The 23,528-nt window shown below is 39.6% G+C and overlaps 1 pseudogene; it reads right to left on the bottom strand.

The window, feature by feature from the left end:
• Nucleotides 1-3,363: 3,363 nt before the first annotated feature.
• LOC138378460 (ATPase WRNIP1 pseudogene) lies at nt 3,364-23,158 on the bottom strand (annotated as a pseudogene).
• Between the last annotated feature and the right edge of the window lie 370 nt (nt 23,159-23,528).

The raw sequence follows: 23,528 nt of genomic DNA, 5'->3' as shown, positions 1-23,528 counted from the left end.
TGAATCAAGAATTCCACAGCCAGGCACAGCAGCTCACACCTATAATCCTAGCACTTTGAGAAGCTGAGGTTGAACATTGCTTAAGTCTAGGAGTTCAACAACAGCCTGAGCAGGAATGAGACCCTGTCTCTACAAAAAATAGAAAAATTAGCTGGACATCGTGGCTCATACTTGTAGTCCCAGCTACTTGGGAGGCTGAAGTAGGAGGATGGCTTGAGCCCAGGAGTTGGAGGCTGCAATGAGCTATGGTGACTCCAGTACACACCAGCCTGGGAAACAGAGCAAAACCCTGTCTCAATAAATAAATAAATAAATAAATAAATAATTTCCACCCTTACACAAACTCTTTCAGAAGACAAGAAAGAAGAAATTCTTCCCAAATCATTTTATAACAATATATCCTTGATATAAAACTAGACAAAATAATTTTAAAGAAGATTTATATTGCTAAAAACAAATTCAAATGGAAATACAACACACCAAAATCTATGGGATACAATGAAAAGCAGTACTAAGAGAGAAATTGATATCAATAAACCTCTACATCAAAAAACAAGTATTTGTAATGAGATTGTTGGAAGGTGTATAAGCACAAAAAATCTATTGATTTATAATCTTTCTGCATTGTCAATGGCCTCAGGGCATCTTGTTAAATTGGCTTGTATTTATTCTTTTCTGCCACCAGAAGTGATAACCATTTCTGCACACAGAACTCAGAAATCTCTTTTAATGGATCACAGTGTCAGAGAACAGTATTCTCTGCATCTCCTATTTTCTTTATAAACCCAGATCATCTGTGTCCCTGCCAGTTACCTGGACAATGGGATCAGTTCTCTCATCTTCTGGAGGACTCAGGCCTTGGCGTGCCTCCAGGATGCCCTTCTTTGGAAAGGTACCCTTGACCCAGGTTGTGCAGAGCCACAGATGACAACAGGCCTCCTCATCTTCATCACAGGCCATGTGACCAGGGCAGGAGAGCTTCTTTTCCACTGCGGGAAAAATCAATTAGTGTTATTTAATAAAAAGCTACTTCCTTTTGTTAGCTTTTTAATAAAGCAAATTAAGTGCTCTAGTCATTGTAAATTTAAATTAAAGAATGGGGAACAAAGACCAAGCTAAAATTCATAAATCTGTACTCCAGTGATGGAACATGACCAGATAAAAGGGAAAGGAGAAGGGTAATAGAGAGAGGAACGCAGCCCACCGAATGGAGACGTGTGCAGAGGGGGGAGCCGGTGGACGTACAGACCCTTCGGTTGATGCAGACACAGCACGTACAGTCAGTGTCACATGCAAGGGCGCCTCATCCCCATCTTGCATCTTCTGGGATCCTGGCAATAGCTATTTCAAAAATCAGGTTGCCTTTTCATGGCTATAAAGATCAAGTTCCTGTTGGTACCTGCTCCATCTTTCAGGAGACTGATTCAGTCCCTCGTCAGAACTTTCCCCCTGTGGCCTTTGGTCTAGGACAGGAATCAGCATTTGCTGCACAGCTAGGAGACGGGAAATGCTGAGATGTCACTGAGGGGAAAAAATGACTCAGAAGCTAATTTTACAAGTCAAAGACTCAAATTATTATAGAACTACAAAAATGAAGAAAAAAGTTCAGGCACATGAATATTCAAATTCAAGGGAACACACTGAGAGAGCAGTAAGTCTAGGACAGTGTGAGGCTCAGCCAGACCTCCTGGAACATCCTGCTGGAATACGGCTCCTTGGGACCCGGCGTCAGACCTAGGTACTGAGTATCTAGGTCTCCCCTATGCAGAGGGACCGAGTCAAGGCAAGCTCCAGGAGGGCTGGCTCTCCCTCTGGCATCGGGGCCCTTTGTGGTGGAGGCTCCCTGACCCGGTATCTTGTCCCTGTGCTTCTGGAACTGGCCTTAGAAATTGTTTTGGTCACTCTCCCCCTCCACCCCCCATGACTGCCTCTTCTGCAGGCTTGCATTCTTCCCCTTGCATTCCTCCTGACTGCTGTTCCATCTCACCCTGAAACTCTGCAGCCGTCTCTCTCCCCTCCACACCGTGAGGCCCACTGGTGCCTTCTGTGTAAGGGCAGCCTCCCGGGGCCCAGTGCGCTTTGGAGCCAGAGCGATGGGCTTGATTCCTCACTCTGACATGGATTGGCTCCGTGTGTGGCCCTGGGCGGATTCCACATGCTCACAGCTTTGCCATCCACAAAGTCGGGTTCTACACGTGTGAGGGGACTCCCATGAAACAGTGCGTGGAGGGCCCTGTGCTCCTCTATGGGCAGGGGGTCTGTCCCGCCCACCTTCCTTCCCACCTCTGGCCTCTGCCCCATCACTTACTAGCCCCGGGTTTGTCAGCTGCGAATCTCAGCTAGGACACACCACGAAGAGAAAAGACCCAGAAATCATGCAGTCATGGGGTGGTCAGCTACATGCAAGGGCTGATGGAGGATGAAGACTGTTCTTCCCAACTGCCCCAGTGCTTCTCTGGCAGACTCCTTCCTGGACCACATGGGGAAGGAAATTCTAGGAAGTTTCCCCTGATCTTTTCTCAGGAGCAGAGGGGATGGTGACATCAGGAGACTGCCTGCAGTCACACTGGGTCCTCAAGTCCTTCTGTTATGAACTTGCCAGAGACCCAGCTTCGTTGCCTTGTGCTCCTTCCTAGCCTTGGGGTTTTGTATGCAGAAAATAGGGCATCGTATACAAAGTTCTGGGCACAGTGTTGCAGTGCACGTGCTATTTTGTGTGTGTGCACATGTACAGACCCCCGCATATGCATAGTCCCCAAGGCCATACACAAAATGTTGGCAGTGATTACCTCTAGAGGGTGGGATGTTGACTTTTTATTATCTTTTTTTTTCTTATTTCTCATCTCTATTTTTTGAATTATTATTTTCTACCCAAGTTATCGTGTGTTACTTGTTTTTTTTTATTTAAAATAGTTTTATCGGCTTGTAAGACCTTTGCATATAAAAAAATACCCAAAACACTATGCAGTATTAAATCACAATTACATTTTTTTACCAATTAAAACTACCCAGAATATACATTTTTTAAAGAAAAAAATCCTACAGAACTGAATTCTGAAATGACATTATGACTTAAATATTATGACAAAACAGATAATTCCTTATAACATTAATTCATTGCACAAAGCTGCCAAATATTTTCATAAGCATAACCATTGCACAGAGTGCAAAAGAACAGAATTTCAATGTCATACATTTAGTTGAAGTAACTGTGCCTCCACCTACAGAGCTCTTAAATTTCTGGCACAAAATGTTGGTCTGTTTTAACTTCTACCAGGCAACCAACTTCACAGTCCAGTTACTCCTTCTTTCTGGCCCTTCCTAAAAAAAGAAACATCCTTCTGCTGTCATAACCTGAAAGAGTCAGCACCTCCTTTGCTTGAAAAAATCAACTCCTCTCAACTCTTAAGGCAGGTATTCCTGCTCCACAGCCTCGCTGCACAGGGGGTTGTACTTGGAGCCTTTGCAGTAGCCCAAATCCTTCATCAGCCCGGTTGGCGCCTTCCTCAGGTGCAGAAGGCCCTGAGGCACTGGGGGCAGAGGGCCCTGGTGGTTCCTCAGGCGGGCTTTGATGTTGCTATAGGTGCTGAATACCTCAATGGACTTTAGGGGCTCTGGCAAAATAGACTACACACTGGGCCAGAAGCACCTCGCATTCAGGCATGCCTATAAAATGACAGCCTTGGTAGGCAGCGACTGCTTTTATTAACGCAGATGGGTCTGTCAGACCTATGTCCTTGCTGGCAAACCTCACGAGCCTCCTTGCTACATAGAGCGGTTCCTCTCCTTCCTCGAGCATGCGAGCCAGCCAGTAGAAGGAGGCGTTCTGGTCGGAGTCCCGCATGGACTTGTGCAGGGCGGAGATGCAGTTGTAGTGCTCCTCTCCTGCAGGGTCATACAAAATGTGGGATAGCTGCAGGCCTTCCTTCACATCATTCTCAGTGATCAGAACTCTTCTGGGAGAATAGGTTTGCCCACTCTTCTTACAGAACATCTTCCTGGAGCTTAGCCTGGCCAGCACGGCCAGCTGCAGTCCATTCAACCCAGCCCGGGCGTCCCTGTCATTGAGGTAAGCCAGAGCGTCTACTGCTTTGTCCCCTGTGATCACGGAGGGCTCAGAGCTGCTGTTGCTGCTGTGGCCCAGAGGGTCAGTGGGACGGCTAGAGTCTAGGACATAGATTCCCAGTGAGTTGATCACTCACATTAAAATAGTCACCATTGCCTCTACTGGAAGTTTCTCAAGAACAATCACCCGACAGCAGCTCAGAAGAGCAGCATTGACCTGGAAGGAAGGGCTCTCAGTGGTTGCCACGATGACGGTGATCATCCCACATTCCATGTGAGGAAGGAAGTGTCCTGCTGAGATTTATTGAACCGATAAATCTCATCAATAAAAAGGATGGTTTTCCTTTTGAAAAAGCTCTTTTCATTTTAAGCTTGTTTTATGACATCTCGCACATCATTTGTATTGGCATTTGTTGCAGACAATGTCACAAGCCTTGTGCTATGCTTCTTGCTGTTGTTGGCTATGATGTGAGCCAGAGTGGTCTTGCCGCAGCCCGGTGGCCCCCAAAGGATGAGCGAGGGAATTTCGTTGGTCTCCAAGAGCGAGCGGAACAAGGTCTCCTGCCCCACAGCCCTGCTCTGCCCCATGTAGTCCTGCAGCGAGTCAGGACGCATCTTGGCCAGCCGCTTGCCCTCCAGCATCTATGGAATCTCATTGGCGGCCACCGCGCGGGGGTGCAGACGCCCCGCTGCTGGCCCCACACGTGGCGGCGGCAGTGGCGGCGTCCTCCACATCCCAGTGCCCTGGGTTGTCCTTGCTGTCTGCTTCCGCGTCTCCCTCGCCATTGCTGTTGCCCAAGGCCTCCTCCTCCTTCTGCGCCTCAGCCTCGTCCCAGCTGTGCGGAGACGCGTTGCCCACAGCAGCAGGGGCGGCCGCCGGCCCCTTTCCGGACCCCTTCCTCCCGGGGCTGCTGGAGCGGCCACCGGGAAGTCGGGGATGGGGCGGGCGCCTCTGGGCGTGGGCGGCGCGTCCTAGCTCTCCCTGCTCTCCCTCTCGCAGCCGTCGTCGCCCTCCTCTCCCTCGCCCTTGCTGCTCTCAGCCGCCATCAGGGTGGCCGGCTGCTTCAGCGTGGAGCTCTCCGACAGCCGCCGCCTCTTGGTGCTGGCGGCCAGGGCCCCTTGGCCCGCTCCCTGGCGCTGTGCGGGTCGACTGCGGGCTCCGCGTGCCCCGCGGGGTGGAGCAGCAGACAGCGGTCCAGGTGCGAGTTGATGTGCGCCGCGGGCAACATCTGCTGGCACACGGGGCACTGCACCTGGTCAACGTGTGTTACTTGTTTAACCAAAATACGAGGGGAGACATTCCTAAAAATTGGATCTACATCCTTGCTGCACAGGAAATTTAAAATAGAAAACATTCTTCAGGACATTCACAATTCAACTATAAATATTATCATAAAAATGTAATCAGCCACTGACCACACTAAGAGAAATTAAAAGAGAAAACACTAAGATCCCTCAGAAATAGACAAAGGTGAGGCCATCTTCTGCTAAATTCTCTGCAAGCTGCAGGAGTAGAGATTGTGGGCATTTTGATACGTGTTTTTCTCTCTGTTGTGAGAAGAGGACAGAATTCGAGGTCTGCAGGCACCAGCATTATGGGGACATAAAAGGAATTGAAATGATTTGGGTGAAGTTCCCTGACATCCCACTTAGAGGTGATTTGTGTTAGCCTGCTAGGATTCTAATTTTTCTGGAGGGTTGAATTGAAAATTTACCATGGCTTATGACCTATCAGAAGAAAAGAGATTTTTTTTTAATTAACAGAATCACAATCTTACTATTCTTCCTAATGTGTCTGTATCCGCCAAATGACAGGCGCTAGTGGATGGTAACAGCTACTGCGCACACGCACGTGTAAACGCACAGGCACATGCTCTTGTGCACACTTGCTTCTTGGGGGCTCTTGAACCTTTGGCCTTCTCAGGTTCACGTGTCTGGTCCAGTGCATTGCCTCAGCATTTCATGTTCTTGTTTCCAGACGTGTTGAAAGTGCCTATCTGCTGCTTCCTTTCTGTGCGCACAACATGTAAAATTCATGTCTCACTTTTTTTAGTGCATGAGCATATTTTTTAAAAAGTCAATACTGCTCATCCTTCACGTGTCCCCATCTCTTTTGCAGTCCTGCTCCCAGGGCCACTGCCTGTGGGGAGTGGGGGAAGCCTGCAACAAATGGGACGGGGGGATGGTCTTCCTCCTCCTCCTCCTCACTGTGGAGGTGTGAAGGACCACAGAGGAGCCACCCTGGGGATGGAGTTTTATGGCCTGTCAGGGTCAGCAAGAAAGCCTGGGGGCAGGGAGGGGCCAGGGCCAGCTCTTTCCCCACTACCCACTGTCCATTAGTCAGGCTTTTACGGGCCCCTTGTGCGGAGACTACTGGACCTTCCTAAAGATCTGCCTTGGTTCTCTAAGATTTAGAGAAAGCCAATCCTTTAGGACTCATTTTTTGCCACCTTTGAAAAATAATGATAGTTCTTTTAAAACATTTAAGATTCCAAGAGCAACAAAATGAAAAATGGCTGAATGTTCCTGAACTGAATTCTCCCTGGCAGGCGGAGGTAAATCCTGCCTGACTTCACTTGAAGATTGGGGGCTGATCTTGTGGTTTTTCTTCACAGAGGGTCGAGGCGCGCCTGGGTTTGTCTGCACCATTTATTCTTTCCCACAATAATTTCCAGGTCTGACTTGGCTTTTTGGTATTGAGTTGTCAAGGTAAAGAAAAAAGCAGAGGGTCGCAGGAATGGGTGTTTGTGATGAGGAGCGAAACGGCAGTTTTTCAATAGTATTTTAAGAAGTCAGCACGGCCCCAAAGGTAACGTTATTATTATTATTTTTTTCTCTTAGTGGTTCTATATTCAGGAGCACAGATGACTGTTTTCCCTGAGTGTTCCTATGTGGGCAGGATTTTTCCCATACCATGGCTGAGAGGTGAAAAAGGTGGGTTTTAGACTGATTCAGTGACCAAAGATAGAACCAACATCTGCAGGCCTGTTCACCTGAGACACAGGTGGATATGAATCCTCCTGTGTATCTTGACAGGTGGTGCTAGTGGCAAGATCAAGGTCAAATGGACTATAGCTTAGCTTAAAGAAGGATGTGGTCGTTTTTTATTCTCTTGCCAGGACTATTATTGGCAAGTCTGCCACCTGGTCATGGTCTGGCTTTCTCAAAATGGCCCTCCTCAAACTTGGGCTCAACCAGGGTATCAAAAACTCTGACCTGGAGTGCAAAACTCCCATCAAGGCTGCTTTGTTTGAGCATGGCTATCACATTATGTTGTGGGGATATGACTGGGAGACCTCCTATTGTGTCATCTCGCTTATGTTACTCTGCTATATGCTTCACTTTCTGAAATATATGTCAAATTTGTCCATGGTTCTTGGATTCAAAAGTTCTGAAATAAAATGCTAAATTTACCTGTTAATGTAAGAAGCAAATTAGATTACTAGTGGGCACCAAACATTTATTAAAATGTTTGGAGTTAAGTTCAAGTTTATTGTAGGCAAGAAGAAATCACTAAAATTAATATCCATTTTCTCAGCCTATATTTAAATGATGGCATAATTTAATCCCAAAATTTTACTTTTTATTTCAGTAATTTATACCATATTTTACAACATTTATGTTGTTCATTTGGAAATGCCAAGCATTTCTTAACTTCAAAAGGCTGTATTATTGCTTCTCTATTTTATGTAAAAATAGCACCAATCTTCATGGCAGCATGCAATTAAAAATTGTAGATATTGAAAGTATTACCTTTTTTTGAGACAGGGTCCTAATCTATTGCTAAAGAATTATTTTTATTTGCATCCATTAAAGTACAGAGAGAAAAGACAAAAGAATTATTTTTAAATAGTATATCTATGTTATCTTCAGTATTTTATGTATCAAAATTTCTCTTATTCTTGTTTTCAAGTCAATATTACTGTGTTTCTTTTGAGTGTATGTTTCCTCAGATGAGTGCATTGTATTTTTTATTTTGCACCTGAATATTATGAAATGGATGATAATGTTCAGCTCTGTACACTTAAAATAATGTGGTACATGATTTCTGTATGCATTGGGCATATGTTTGCTGCCTATAAAATATCTGTGCTTTTTTTGACTTTATAAAAATTGCCCACACATGGTTCAGGACTTACATTGTCCATGCTTGTTCAGAACTTATCGTGTGTGGGTGTGTGCGCACTCTCGCGAGTGTGCCGGTTGGTTATCAATGATTGCTTTAGCCTATCTATGTGAGTGGTGAAGGAAATAGTCTTAAATTCACAATATATTTATTGTTTGAATTTATATTATTTTATGAGAGAAACAATTTTGTTATTTGAAGGTGATTTTTGAAAAGTTTTCTAATTATCTCTTTAGGTAGCCAAATTTTTAATTGTGGTAAAATACATAAAATTGTTATATCAAACATTTTTAAGTATACAGTTTAGTAGTGTTAAGTATATTCACATAGTTTTTCAACATATTTCTAGATCATTTTTATCTTATTAAACTAAAAGTGAATAGCCATTAAACAGGAAATGATTCTTTCTACCTCTTTCTAACTCCTGAAAAACATCACTTTACTTTCTCTTTCTATGAATTTGACTACTTCACATACTTTATGAGTATAATAATACAGTGACTGTTTCTTTTTGATTGCTTTGTTTTACTTAACATATTATCCTCAACGTTTGTCCTTGCTATAATATGTGTCAAGATGAACATTTTTAAGGCTAAATAACATTCCATTATATGTATATGCCATATTTCTTTATCTACTCATCGATAAAGGGACATTTTGTTTGTTTCCAGGTATTGTCTTTAGTAAATAATGCTGCAATGTATGCAAATGTGCAAATATCTATTCCATGTTTTGCTTTGAATAAGTTTGAGATATTTTGGATACACTGATGTAGTACCATGTGCATATTCTTGCTTTTGTTGTGTGTTAACTTTGATATTATATCCAAGAAATCATTACAAAGTGTAATTGTAATGAAGCTTCCCTTTTATATATGCTTCTAGGAGTTTAATATTTATAGGTCTTACATTTAAGTCTTTGTCTATGTTTTTAATTGACACTTATAATTGTGCATATTTACAGGATACAATTTGACGTTTCACATATATATGTTGTATAATAATGAAATCATGATATTTAGTGTATTCATTACCTCATGCATTTATTATTTCTTCGTGGTGAAAATATCCACAAGCTGGTCTTCTAACTATTTGGTAATATACAATACCTTACTCTTAACCATTTTCATCTTACTGTGCAATAGAAAACCAAAACTTGTTTCTTCTTTCTAATTGTAATTTTGTACCAGTTAACCAACCTCACCTCTTCGTCCACTTCCCTTAGTCTCTGGTAACCATTGTTCTACTTTCTGCTTCTATGATCTCAACTTTTTTTTAAACATACCACACATGAGTACATTCTACAGTATTTGTATTTTTGTGTCTGGCTTATTCCACTTAACATTTTGTCCTTCAGATCCATCCATGTTTGTATGCCAGTACCATGCTGTTTGGTTACTATAGCTTTTTAGTAAATTTTGAAGTCATATACTGTGACTTCAGGTTTGTTCTTTTTGCTCAGGATTGCTTTTGCTATTTGGGATATTTTCTAGTTTCATATTCATTTTAGGGATTTTAAAAAATTTCTGTGATGAATGTCATTGATATGTTGATAGAAATTACATTGAAGTTGTACATCACTTTGGGTAGTATGGCCATTTAAAAATTATTTTTCAAATCCATTAACAAAAGGTAACTTTCCATTTATTCATGTGTATTTCAATTTCTTCATCCCTATTTTATAGTTTTTAGTATCTATATCTTTCAACTTTTTAAGTTTATTGCTAGATATCTTAATTTTTTACAGCTAGCGTAGATGCAGGAAAAGCATTTGACAACATTCCTTTATAATAAAAACACTCAAAAAATTAGGTATACAAGGTATGTATATCAACACAATAAAGGCCATATGTAAAAAAAAACCAATGATAACACAGTGAGGAGGGAAATGCTGCAAGCTTTTTCTCTGAGATTTCCAACAAGACAAGGATACCTGTTTTCACCAGTCCTATTCAACGTAGTACTGGAAGCCATTGTGGGAAAGAGAGGAGAAAGAATTAAAATCATTTAAACTGGAAAGTGAGAAGACAAATTGTCCCTGTTTGCAGACAAAGTGATCTTATATTTTAAAAAAAACCTAAAAAACTACACACAACCCCAAAATTGTTAGAACTCTTAAAAAATCAGTAAAGTTACAGAATACAAAATCAACATAAAAATTAATAGTATTTGTCTACACTAACAGTAAACTAAAATAGAAATGTTAAAATTCAGTTTAGAAAGGCTACAAAAAATAAGTCAGTCTATTTTGAGTTCTTGTTTGTGTATAGTACAAGGTAAGGTCCAACTTTAATTTGTCTGATTTGAATTTCCAGTATTCCTAACCTTATTTGTTGAAGAGACTTTCCTTTCCTCACTGTGATGTTCTGGTGAGAATTTCTGAGAATAAGTTGTCAATATATTATACATGAGTGTTTATTTCTGGGCTTTTAAATCTATTTAATCATCTATTTGTCTGTCTTTATGCCAGTACCACACTGTTTTGAATAACATAGCTTTGTAATATGTTTTGAAATTGAAAAATCTGTTGCTTCTGTGTTTTCCTATTACAATATTGTTTCTTCTGTTTTTTTTTTAATCTTTTGAGATTCCATAGAAATTTTAGAATATTTTAACACTTCTGTAAAAATTTGCATTGGTATTTTGACAGAGATTTCATCAAATCTGTAGATCACTTTGGGTAGCATTGACATATTAATAATATTAAATCTTTTAGCTTTTGAAAAAAAGTGTTTCCAGTAGTTTTTTGTTTAATTTCCACATAGTTGTGGACATATCACTTTCCTTTTGATTTTTACTTCTAGTTTTATTCTATTGTAGTCAGCAATAATACTTTGTGTGATTTTTATGTGCTTAAATTTGTTGAGACTTGTTTTGTGGCTTAGCAGGTTGTCTATCTGCCATAATGTGCTATGTTTGCTTAAAAATAGTGTGTAGAGTGGAGAGTTCAGTATAAGACTTTTAGGTGTAATCTATAGTGTTCACATCTTCTGTTTCATTTTGTTCTTTTGTCTCTTGACTTCTTTTCATTATTGAAAGGGTGGTATCAAATTATACTACTGTTCTTGTGATATTGTCTGATTCTTGCTTCAATTCTGTAAAAAGTTGCTTCATATATTTGGGAGCTGTAGTGGTAGATGCATATGGATTAATACTTGTGATAGCTTCCTGATTAATGGACTCTTTGATCATTATATAATGCCCTTTGCTATCCCCTATGACAATTTTTCATGTAACATATATTTTGTCAATGTGGGAGTATTTGACATTGCATTCAATAACTTTTTTCAATTCTTTTACTTACAGTCCTCTGTGCCCTTACATCTAAAGTAAGTTTTTTGCTGGGTGCGGTGGCTCACTCCTGTAATCCTAGCACTCTGGCAGGCCAAGGTGGGTGGATTGTTTGAGCTCAGGAGTTTGAGACCAGCCTGAGCAAGAGCGAGACCCTGTCTCTACTAAAAATAGAAATAAATTAGCTGAACAACTAGAAATATATAGAAAAAATCAGCTGGGCATGGTGGCACATGCTTGTAGTCCCAGCTACTCAGGAGGCTGAGGCAGGAGGATTACTTGAGCTCAGGAGTTTGAGGTTGCTGTTAGCTAGGCTGACGCCACAGCACTTTAACCCAGGCAACAGAGTGAGACTCTGTCCCCCACCCAAAAAAAGTAGGTCTTTTGTAGAAAACGTAGAGTTGGATCATATTTCTTCAATTTATTCAGACAAAATATGTCTTTTGATTGATTTAATTTATTTTAGAGAAAGTAAATACTGAAAGGCAATAACTTGCCTTTTATTTATTTCTGTAAGTCTTATAGCTATCTTGTTCTTGTTTTCTTTTACTGTCTTCCTTTGTGTTTTGCTGATTTTTGTAGTGATGTTTTGATTCCTTTCTCATTTCCTTTTGTGTATCTACTATGTTTTATTATGTTTTTCTTTTTTCTTTAAAACCCCAAGAGCATTTGAGATGTGTATATACCATAGATATTTTGTTTGTGTTTACTATACTTATTTTTAAAAATCTGCCTATTATAACAAACTATTTTAAGCTGAAAACTTTAACTGAATACAAAGTCCCTGCCTTTTTACATCGCATTCTGTTGAAATCACAGATTATATACTTTTTATTATGTACCCATTAACACAAATTTGTGGTTACTTTAAGGGTTTGTCTATTCAAATCTATAGCAGAATTAAAAGTATTTTATTCACCATCATTATGATAACACAGAATACTATATGTATGCACACAATTACATTTACCGTGGAACTTGATATACTCACGTAACTATGTGGCTAATATTTTACTTTTCATTATGAAGAACTGACTGCTGCTCCTCCACCCAAGTCATTCTATAAAAAAGACACCTGCACCGGAATGTTTATAGCAGCACAATTCACAATTGCAAAGATGTGGAAACAACCCAAATGCCCATCAATTCATGAATGGATTAGCAAAATGTGGTATATGTATACCAGGGAATATTACTCAGCTATTAGAAATAATGGCGATATGGCATCTCTTTGGTTCTCCTGAAGAGAGTTGGAACCCATTCTATGAAGTGAAGTATCCCAAGAATGGAAAAATAAGCACCACATGTACTCACCAGCAAACTGGTTTCCCTGAGTGCACATTTGGGAATAACACCAATTGGGTATCGGACAGAGGCGGGGTCTGGGGGGAAGGGATGGGTGTATACCTACTTGATGAGTGCAATGCACACTGTTTGGGGAATGGACACGCTTGAAGTTCTGACTGGGGGGGATGCGGGTGGGTGGAGGGGATGAGTGCATACCTACATAATGAGTGTGATGTGCACTGTCTAGGGAATGGACACACTTGAAGCTCAGACTCGGGGGGATGGGGAGGCATGGGCAATATATATAACCTGAACTTTTGTACCCCCATAATGAGCTGAAAAAAAAAAAAAAGAACTGACTGCTTTTTGCAATTTGTGTAGGGTATGTCCCTTGAGTATAAATTGTTTAAGCTTTTTTGATCTTTGAAATGTTTTGTTTTCAACTAATTTTTAATTTTCAACTAATATTAATTTTTGCTAGAAATAGTGTTCTGGTTGTTAGTTGTCATTTTTTCAACACTTTGACTGTATCATCCTATACCTTTCTGGCTTGCAAGGTTTTTTTGCTAAAAAATCTGTTGATCATCCCATAAGAGTGCCCTTGTACATGACAAGTCACATTTTTTCTTGCTGATTTTCAAGATTCTCTTTGTAATTTTTAAATTTTTGATTATGATGTGTCTTGTTTTGGATCTTTTTCTGTTGTTTCTAGTTAGAGTAGTTTTAGCTTCTTTAAATTTTATGCTATCTTCTTCAACTTTAGGAAGTTCTCAGACATTATTTCTTCAGGTATGCTCCCTGCTCATTTCTCTCTCTCTCTCTCTTTTTTTTTCCTCTCTTGTCTGTAATTACAAATGGCCTATTACTAAGCATGCTGGGTTTTTTTTTTCTTCTACATCAAGTCTGTTCTTGCTTTAGTGAATCTTTAAATTCAGTTTTTATATTTATCAGCTCCATACTTTACATTTGTGGGTTTTATTCAAGTTCAAATCTCTTTGTTAATAATATCAATTTCTTTGTGCATTTTTTTCTTTTTCTTTAGTTGTCTGTGTTCTCATTAAGCTAACAGGGCATCTTTAAAAAAGTTATTTTAAATACTTTTAAAATTACTTTATGTGTGACCGCAAACTAGTACAACTTCTGTCAAAAGTAATATGGAGATACCTCAAAGAGATACAAGTAGAACTACCATTTGATCCAGCAATCCCATTACTGGGCATCTACCCAAAAGAACAAAAGGCCTTCCATAAAGAAGACATTAGCACCAGAATGGTTATAGCAGCACAATTCACAATTGCAAAGATGTGGAAACAACCCAAGTGCCCATCAATACATGAGTGGATTAATACAATGTGGTATACATATACCATGGAGTTCTACTCAGCCACAAAAAACAATGGTGATATAGCACCTCTTGTATTATCCTGGATAGAGCTGGAACCATTTTACTAAGTGAAGTATCACAAGAATGGAAAACCAAGCACCACACGGACTCACCATCAACTTGGTATTAACTGATCAACACTTAAGTACACATATAATAATAATATTCATTGGGTGTCAGGCAGATGGGAAGGAGGAGGAGGGGATGGATATATACACACCTAATGGGTGTGGTGTGTACCTTATGGGGGATGGACATGCTTGAAGCTCTGATTCAGCTGGGGCAAAGTCAGTATACATAACCTAAACATTTGTACCCCCATAATATGCTGAAATAAAATCAAATCAAATAAAAATTACTTCATAGATCTTCACTTCGTTATGGTCGCTTGAATATTATTGTTGTCCTTTTATTGGACTATATTTCTTGGTTATTTTGATGTCTTGGTTCATTTTTGATGAGATTTTTGTTATTTTAAAAAACCTGCCTATTCCATCTTTTATTGAATGGATTTGTTCAGGGGAAATTTAGCACCATGCAGCCACACTGGACATTCTGGGCACTTCTCCAAACTGTTGGCAGGATGTGTCTTCTCTGGAGTACTCTGTATATTTTCCCACTAAAAAAGCTTTGTCTGTTTCTTGTTAAAAGCGCTCCGTCTTTACCTTCCATGATGAATTCCATATGTTGTGCAGTCTCTCTGTTGCTGTAATTGCTATTCACCTTTGTTCTCACTAGAGTCAGCATGCCATTTAAACTATATCTGAATTATTTTCAGCACTACATATTAAAGGAAGCAATAAGCAGTCTTTTGAAATAACCAGAGAAACCCAGGACTTTGGATATAAGATTGGATTAAGTGTTCACTCAAATATTTCTGAAGACCAGAGATTTAAAATTGAAGAGAATATTTCTAAATATGATCAATTTGATGAGTCCTTCATTAAAACTTTATTGTTCTTCCACCAACAAATACTACCACCAGATGCCAAAATCTACAACTGTGATCAGTATAGTGAGGAGTATATCCAATCATCATTGCTTAATCAATATCAGGGAATAGAAAATTGGGAAAACCTTACATGTCCAATAAAACCATAAATAATTAAAAGGATATTTATATTGATGAGAGAAATTATCAATGCAAGAAACCTGAAAAAACTTGAACCAAGTCTCATGCTCTATAAAATATCAGAAAGGTCAATATCCAGAGAACCAGTACAAATGTAAAGCATGTGAGAATGTCTTTCATCAATGTTTAAAGCTTATTAGCCATGAGGATATCCATATTCAAGATTATTCCTACAAATGTAATGAATGTGTAGAAGCTTTTTCCCAGTCAGGGAAATATTCTCAAAATCAGGGAATTCATATTGGAGAATATTCATACAAACATAATAAATGTTACAAAATCTTTAGTCAGCCATTCAATCTAAGAAAACATAACACAGTCCATACTGAAGAAAACCTCCACAAATGTAAAGAATGTGGCAAAACTGATATCCAATTGGTATCATTCCCAAATGTGCATTTAGGTGATGATCAGGGAAACCAATTTTCTCGTGAGTACATGTGATGCTTGTTTTTCCATTCTTGGGATACTTCACTTAATATAATGGGTTCCAACTCTCTCCAGGAGAACCATAGAGATGTCGTACCTCCATTATTTCTTATAGCTGAGTAATACTCCATGGTATACATATACAATTTACTAATCCATTCATGCATTGATGGGCATTTGGGTTGTTTCCATATCTTTGTGATTGTGAATTGTGCTGCTATAAACATTAGGGTACAGGTGTCTTTGTCATAGACTGGGGTGGGGGGTGGGGGTGGGGGGAGGGGATGGGTGTATGCCTACATGATGAGTACAGTGCACACTGTCTGGGGAATGGACATGCTTGGAGCTCTGACTCGGGGAGATAGGCTGTACATGGGCAACGTATGTAATTTGAACTTTTGTACACCCATAATAAGCTGAAATAAAAAAAATAAAGAAAAATTGTATATATATAAAAAAAAGAATGTGACAAAACTTTTACTCAGTTTTCAATCCTTAGACGACATCAGAGAGTTCATTCATACTGGGGAAAAACCCTACAAATGTGAAGAATGTGGCAAAGCCTTTCCACTCTAGTTCAAACCTTAGTCAACATCAAAACATTCATACTGGAGAAAAACCCTACAAATATGACAAATGTGATAAAGCCTTTAACCGTCGTTCAGACCTAACTCAACATCAGAGAATTCACACTGGAGAGAAGCCCTATAATTGTAAGAATGTGGTGAAACTTTTACTCAGTTTTCAAGCCTCAGAAAACATCAGAGAATTCATACTGGACAGAAAACTTACAAGTGTAAAAAATGTGACAATATCTTTTACTGTAGTTCACACCTTACTCAACATCACCAACTTCATACTACAGAAACCCAATATGTGTAATACATGTGAAAAATCTTTTATTCCAAATATACCTACAACTTAGACATCTCCAGAGAGTTCATAGGGAAAGAAACTTTACAGGTGCAATGTATGGAAGTATTTAATCCAAACCTAAGTCTAAGTTCATCAGGGGATTCACACAAGTAAAAGCTGAAGCACATTTTCAGATTTTAAACTAACCCAGAGTATTTATTGTACAGAATAATGTGAAGTTAAAGCAATTAGATAATTTATCTGATCATATTTTTCAAAAGAACAAGAACATTGATTTTTTTTTTTTTTTTGAGACAGAGTCTCACTCTGTTGCCCAGGCTAGAGTGAGTGCCGTAGCGTCAGCCTAGCTCACAGCAACCTCAAACTCCTGAGCTCAAGGGATCCTCCTGTCTCAGCTTCCCGAGTAGCTGGGACTACAGGCATGCACCACCATGCCCGGCTAATTTTTTCTATATATATTTTTAGCTGTCCATATAATTTCTTTCTATTTTTAGTAGAGATGGGGTCTCGCTCTTGCTCAGGCTGGTCTCGAACTCCTGAGCTCAAACGATCCGCCCACCTCGGCCTCCCAGAGTGCTAGGATTACAGGCGTGAGCCACCGCGCCCGGCCAAGAACATTGATATTTAGACAGGCATAATTATATTCAGTGGGTAGTTTGTATAGACAGCATTTGAAATTTTTGAAAAGCAAATATTAATGTAATTCAATTCTTAGTTTGTATTATACCTTCATTCCTAATGTTTATATGAAAATATGTGATCTGATGTTTCTTCATCAGAGCTATGAGAGGCCATTCAATATTAGGTGTATATGATTAATATCAATTTTTTATGAAAGTTTAATGGCAAATGTAAAATAAATTAATAAAATATAATGAAAGATGCTGTTGGTGTTGGAATCATAAAATAATGATATGTGCAAGTGTACAGTAGGTAATCAGTTTTTTCCTTCTGTATTAAAGTAAGAGAAAAACATCCTAAATTTTCAAAATAAATCATTTTACCAATTGCTCCTTACGTAAGAAAAAACTGGCCAATTATGTAAAATACTGACATATCTGAACAATAGAATGAAATAGAAGTCTTAAATACTATTTGATGTGCTAGAGGACATAGAAATATTGAATGTTATTTGATGTGATAGCAATAAGAACATCTTCACATATATTAGAGGAAAGTGAAGATAACTCCTATCTGAAAGGTTGTATATGTATTAAAATCAATGTGCACTAAATAGCCTCAGTCTTTAAATTTAAAGAAAACATAACTCTAAGATCACTATAGTAGACAGAAAATAATCTTTCTTGAGTGCTTATGACCTAGGAGCATATAGTGGATTTTAAAATGCTTTATTTAGTCTCTGGGTTAATTAATTTGTTTTGATTAGTAAAACTAAATGGTTTTTAATGTTTTAACAGTGATGTGCAATGAGTGAAATGTTACCTTGCCACCAATGTTAAACTATCTGATGTTGTCCAAGATTGTAGTTAACAGACAAAAATGATGAAGTATTTGGGTAACACAATGGAATAACTTCTTTAGTAATCTATTTTTTTGAGGACCTAAACTTTCAATAATATTGTAATATTACTCTCATAGTTACTATTTTGTGTCCTTTTTCTCTCTTTTTTTGTAACTATGGGTATGTTGATATAGTTACAATAAAGATTATATGGGAGCATAATTCAAAGCCATACCTTTAAATTTTAAATCGCTATTCATAAAATTTTATGCAATATTCTTCTTTGCACATGGTGCTTTTCTGGGCTAGTTGAACACATAGAGATGTTTTGTTTAGATTTACATTGAATGCAGTATACAATATTTCAGACTAAAAATAAACTGTGTATAAGAGAACTATAGAGGAAGAAATGCATGTGTGTGTGTGTGTGTGTGTGTGTGTGTGTACCTATCTTCAGAAGAAAATGGAAACAATGATCAAAACAAATTTCAGAAGAGTTGGCGATGTACAAGCAAACTAGACCTTACAAATTCTCAAAGCAAACTGAGTTTCTCTGCTGTACATTAAATTTATTTCTTGCAAATCTCATGTCTCCAGGGTGCAGAATCCCTTCATACAAATCCTGTCTTTTTAACTTTCTGCTTATTCAGTTAGAGTAATTATATGATTTTATTGTCCCTGGGAATTGTTGAGCATAGGTGGACTGTCACATGCTCACACCTCCATCCTTCAAGCTGCACAAAACAGGAAGATAGAGTTTCTAGCTGTAGCTTCTCGGTTTCAAACTTATCCACAAAGTTGATTGATAACATGAATGTGGAGGTTTTCATATGCTTTTCTAACAGTAATTCTTCACCTAGCTTTTGTACCTTCATCTCAGCTGATAACTGGCTTCTGTGACCACTTGCAAAGTTCCCAGTAATGGCCAATCCATGGTTAATGCCACGTGGTTATCTTCCTTACTCTAGGGTGTAATGCATTTTTCTACTAAAAACTTGTTTAATCCCTCTGGCATTTTAGGAGCATCCCTGTACTCCATTCCTTCAGGTCACATATGTTGATAATTCCAACACTATACTCTTCTGTAACACGTTTTACACTCATACCACTGTCTGGTTTCTCTAGTAGATTGACTTTTTGTGCTATAGATAAATGTAAATGCTTCCTGCTTTTCTTATCATTGTTATCCGTAGGAGTATCTGCAAGGCTTTTGACAATTTTAACATATCTTTATACCACAAAGCAGAGAATAAGCAAAAAACACAGTAAGCAATACATGTAGGTCTTGAAACTATGTGGGGCACCATGGGGAATGTGCCGTTGCTGCCTCCGGCCTGCACACATGCCATTTTATTAAGTATTGCCCTTTGTGGGCCTGCTTGCATGGGGAAATATGGGTGTGCACAGAAAAGAGCTATTGCAGCTGAAGGGGACTGAGAGGGTCTTTTTTCCCCTTGGGGACATGGAATAAGCTGTGTCTTGTACAATTGTATTATGACTGTGACTTATCACGTTAGGTCAGATTTAAAACTTTCCACATGTGTCATGTTGACTCTGAAAAAGTTTTGGCTTTTGGAACATTTCAAGTTTCAAATTTTTGGTTTAGGGATGTTCAACCCGTCCTTACCATCCATTCCCATACATTTAGGCATACATGCTATGCTTAAAGACACATATCTACTAAATTGGATCCAAATTTTTTTTCTGGTTAGTTTCAAGGTCAGTATAAATAGAGGTTTGGTCAAGATTCTGGAATTATGGCGCCCAGATTTACATCCTGGATCTCACCACTTTCTATCTCAGAGATCTGGGCCACATTTTTGAGCTTCAGTTTTCTCAACTGGAAAATGTGTTAATTATGGTTCCCTTCTCATAGTTTTAGAAGGGATTAATCTTCTCAATAAATATTACCTGTTAAGTTGTTTTCTGTTTTTCTTTGATCTATGGGCTTTGTGGTTATGGGCACTGGCTTGAGGTAAGCAAAGGAGAAAAATGAGGTTCCAGTCAAAGGCATTTTCAAGGTGAATAATGGGGAGGTTAATATTATAGATGACACTAAGGGGCAGGAAAAAGAGGTAAAGGCATTTTTCCTGTCTATGGCTTCCCACCCATCTCTGAACATGGAAGGTGGATCACTACTCAGGTGATCTATGAAAGAAAGAAAGAAGGGAGGAAGGAAGGGAGGACATAATTTGATGTACAAGGCCCAAGCCAGCAGAGCCCCCTGGGACAGGACAGAGATAGCAGTGACTGCAAATAATTCCATTTTCTATTTCTGTTGTGTTTTTTATCTTTTACCTTGGTTACTTACACATTTTTTTCTTTTTCCAGCTAAAACTAATTCAATCTTCTTTACAATTTCTGTTCTTAAAAGAGAATGGTCCAATAATAGAGGATTGGTTGAATAAATGATGTATGCCCCTTCATTGGAACCTTAGGCATTTATTAAAAATTAGATTTAAAAACATGAGGAAATGCTTATGTGAGATGATATACTATTAAAATAGCAATTACATTCATAACTTAAAAATTATAGCCAATGTTGTACGGTATGAGCTCAAAATTTAAAGTCCATAAAAAGTGACCTGGAGGAACTATGCCAAACATTAAGAATGGGGTGTTGCTTATAGGGATTATGTGAAAGATTTATTTCTTTGGTTTCTTTGTACTTTTATAATTTCCAAAATTTCTACAAAGAATGTTACTTAAAGCTCTAATTAGGAATGAAAATTCCTTTTAAATAAGCAATACAGAACTTTAAAGGAAGAATATAGCATGGGTCTGTGTGTTTCTTTCAAGATCGTGTTTTGTCTGTGCAGTGATTCAGAGAGAACCAGGTGATTTCAACAGCCTGTGTGGTCATCAAAAAGGCATTACTTTAATGCATCACATAGGGTCCCAGATTCACAAACAGGCATCCACTAAACATTGGGAAGTCCACGAATGGCATTGACTTTGTAGAGGGTCTGTGAAGGGGGAAAAGCAGGTTTCAAAACACTAGGACAGAGTCAAATCTATTTTTAAACAGAAAATATTAGCAATGTTATTATGCATGAGAAAAAGGTCCAGGGGACACAATCCCCTATTATTGGACATTTCTGTTTTTCCAATTCCTTATGATTTTAAAAATGTTGGGATGAACATCTTGGTCCTCATTTAAATTTCTCAAAAAATGCCTTCCTGGAAGTGGCTTAATGACTGTTACGGGAACGAGAGCCCTCCTGCAATGATGGGCCCTAGGGTTCAGACCTCTCTGCAAAGTGCCTTCCTGGTAGCAAGTCCCCATGTGTCCTTCTCAGGTCACAGTTGGCCTCAGGATGCCAAGGAGTCTGATGCTGTGATCCCCCTCTCAGACATTTCATGAATTAAGGTGCAACTGCTCTGCTTCCTGGTGGTCACAGGGAAAGGCTTTGGAGCATTCTGTGACCCTGAAGAATGACAGGGTCCCCTTGATGAAGAAGATGGAGATTGCTGAAGCACAAATGATGTCTCCTCAGCATCAGAAATGGGTGCACAATCTATCCAATCACTCTTCTCTCCAGGTAGGTGCTGTAGTGAAGGCCACACCCCTACATGCTGGGGTATGTGAGTCTCAGAAAACTCAAAAAGAACTCATACAAGATGAGACCCATGCAGGAGTAAAATCTCAAGAACTTCCCCTGAAATGGGAAGGTAATATCATCTACTTTGCTGATTGTTTTCTCATCCTTTCAATAAATATTCATTAAGTGCCTAGGGCCAGGCGTGGGTATGGGAATCTCATCCTCATGGAACTTTTGCCCTTAATGGTATATAAATAAGCAAATCTCTGCAAAGGTGGGAAGGCTCTGGTGAAGAGGACAGGGGCTGTGGGACAGGAGTCAGGAAAGCTCTCTCAGGAGAGGCCTCACCTGAGAAGACTACTGTGACACAGATTCTTAGGAACATGTAAAACTGCCATCATATGATTAAGAATATCTCTTATCAAATATAACTTGGAGAATCGATCTAGCATAAAGTTTGTTGATGGCACCCCTGTCCATAGTTTTAGAACTTTTAGGGCAGTTTGTTCGTGTTCCTAAAGCTGCACTATTGTCACTAATTTACAGCCAATTATAACAACCAAATCCAATACTAAAACCCAAAATTCATTCCTGGATACTGCAAGGGGGTGGGGCGGGTTTCTTCTCGCCTGCCTGCTGACTCAGAACAGTGCCTGGAAGAAATTCCTGCCTCAGTTGACAGGTGGACTTCATGCTCAGCCAAAATCTCCTACAGAGGCCAGAACCAGTCCTCAGGCTGAAGGGCATGCCTCAGTGCCGGGAGGGGTGTTCAGCTGCTGTTAGACATGAGACCTCAGCATCTTATCGCCGGAGAATTCAGGTGTTCTTCGTCCTTCTCTGTGCTTTCCACATTTCTATACAGTTTTCACAGTTAACTTAGAAAATCTCACACACACACAAACAAACAAACAAAAAAAACCCATCCATACAAGTGCTCTTTCCTATCCCAGACTCACATTTCATGTATCTGACATTCTGTGACATTTTAGGGTAGTTACTAACTCAGTCATTTTCAAAGTTTTTTTTCTTCATTTTCTTTTCCTTATTTGATGTCATTTTCCTCCAACAATTATGTGGTCAGATACCAGGATGTGAAAATGAGTTGGTGGTTTTTCTAGGATAATTACCAAGTTCTAATGCATTATCATTACTTACTATACATGTATTCACATGATAGTCTTTTCAAAAATTTCATCAAAGCTTGAGTTAAGATTTAGGAGATAGAAAAAAAATTCATCAAAGTAAATATTCCTCTTCACATTAGCTTTCACCTCGATGTTCTGGAAAAGTCTTGCACCCTTTGTATGAAAGTGCCATTATTCAGTGCACTGTTACCTGCCACAGTGCCTACATCTCCTCGCTGACCATCTCAGACGTGCTTCTCTTGAGCTTGAACTCAGCCAACTCCACCTCTGCAGCTTGTCCAGCTCCGAGATGACCTGGTCCCGCTGGCTCATCATGAGCTTGTGCTTGCTGTACACGGCATCCCGCTCCTCCCGGTATTTCTCCGACTCCTTGGGGTCTTCACCTCTGTGGTCCTCAGCTCTGTCAGCTCCATCTCCCATTACAGGCCCTTGTTCTGGGCTGGGGCCTCATTCAGCTCATGGTGGATGCCTCCAACCTCCTCAGGAACAGGGCGCTACTGGTGCTGCATCTGGAGGGCCGTGTCCCTCTGCTGGGTCAAGGTCAGCAGGCGCTGGTTCTCCTCCCCCAGCTGCTCCAAGCGGCTCAGGTCTGAGTTGTAGATGGCTACTTTTTCGGCTGTCTTCCGTACTTCTCCCACAGGGGACCATAGTCCTTAACTACCTCCCGCTTGTCCATAGCCATAGCTTGCTGAGGATCTCGGATGACCCACTGTGCTTCAACACCCGCTGCTGGGCCCAGAAGTCTCCAGTCTCCTGATCCTCCTCGCGGAGTCGCTCCTTGTCCTCCTGC

Source organism: Eulemur rufifrons, chromosome 30 (assembly GCF_041146395.1).
Source record: "Eulemur rufifrons isolate Redbay chromosome 30, OSU_ERuf_1, whole genome shotgun sequence".
NCBI lineage: Eukaryota > Metazoa > Chordata > Mammalia > Primates > Lemuridae > Eulemur > Eulemur rufifrons.
The sequence above is the reverse complement of the archived record's forward strand: the minus strand, read 5'-3'. Positions and strand labels throughout refer to the sequence as shown.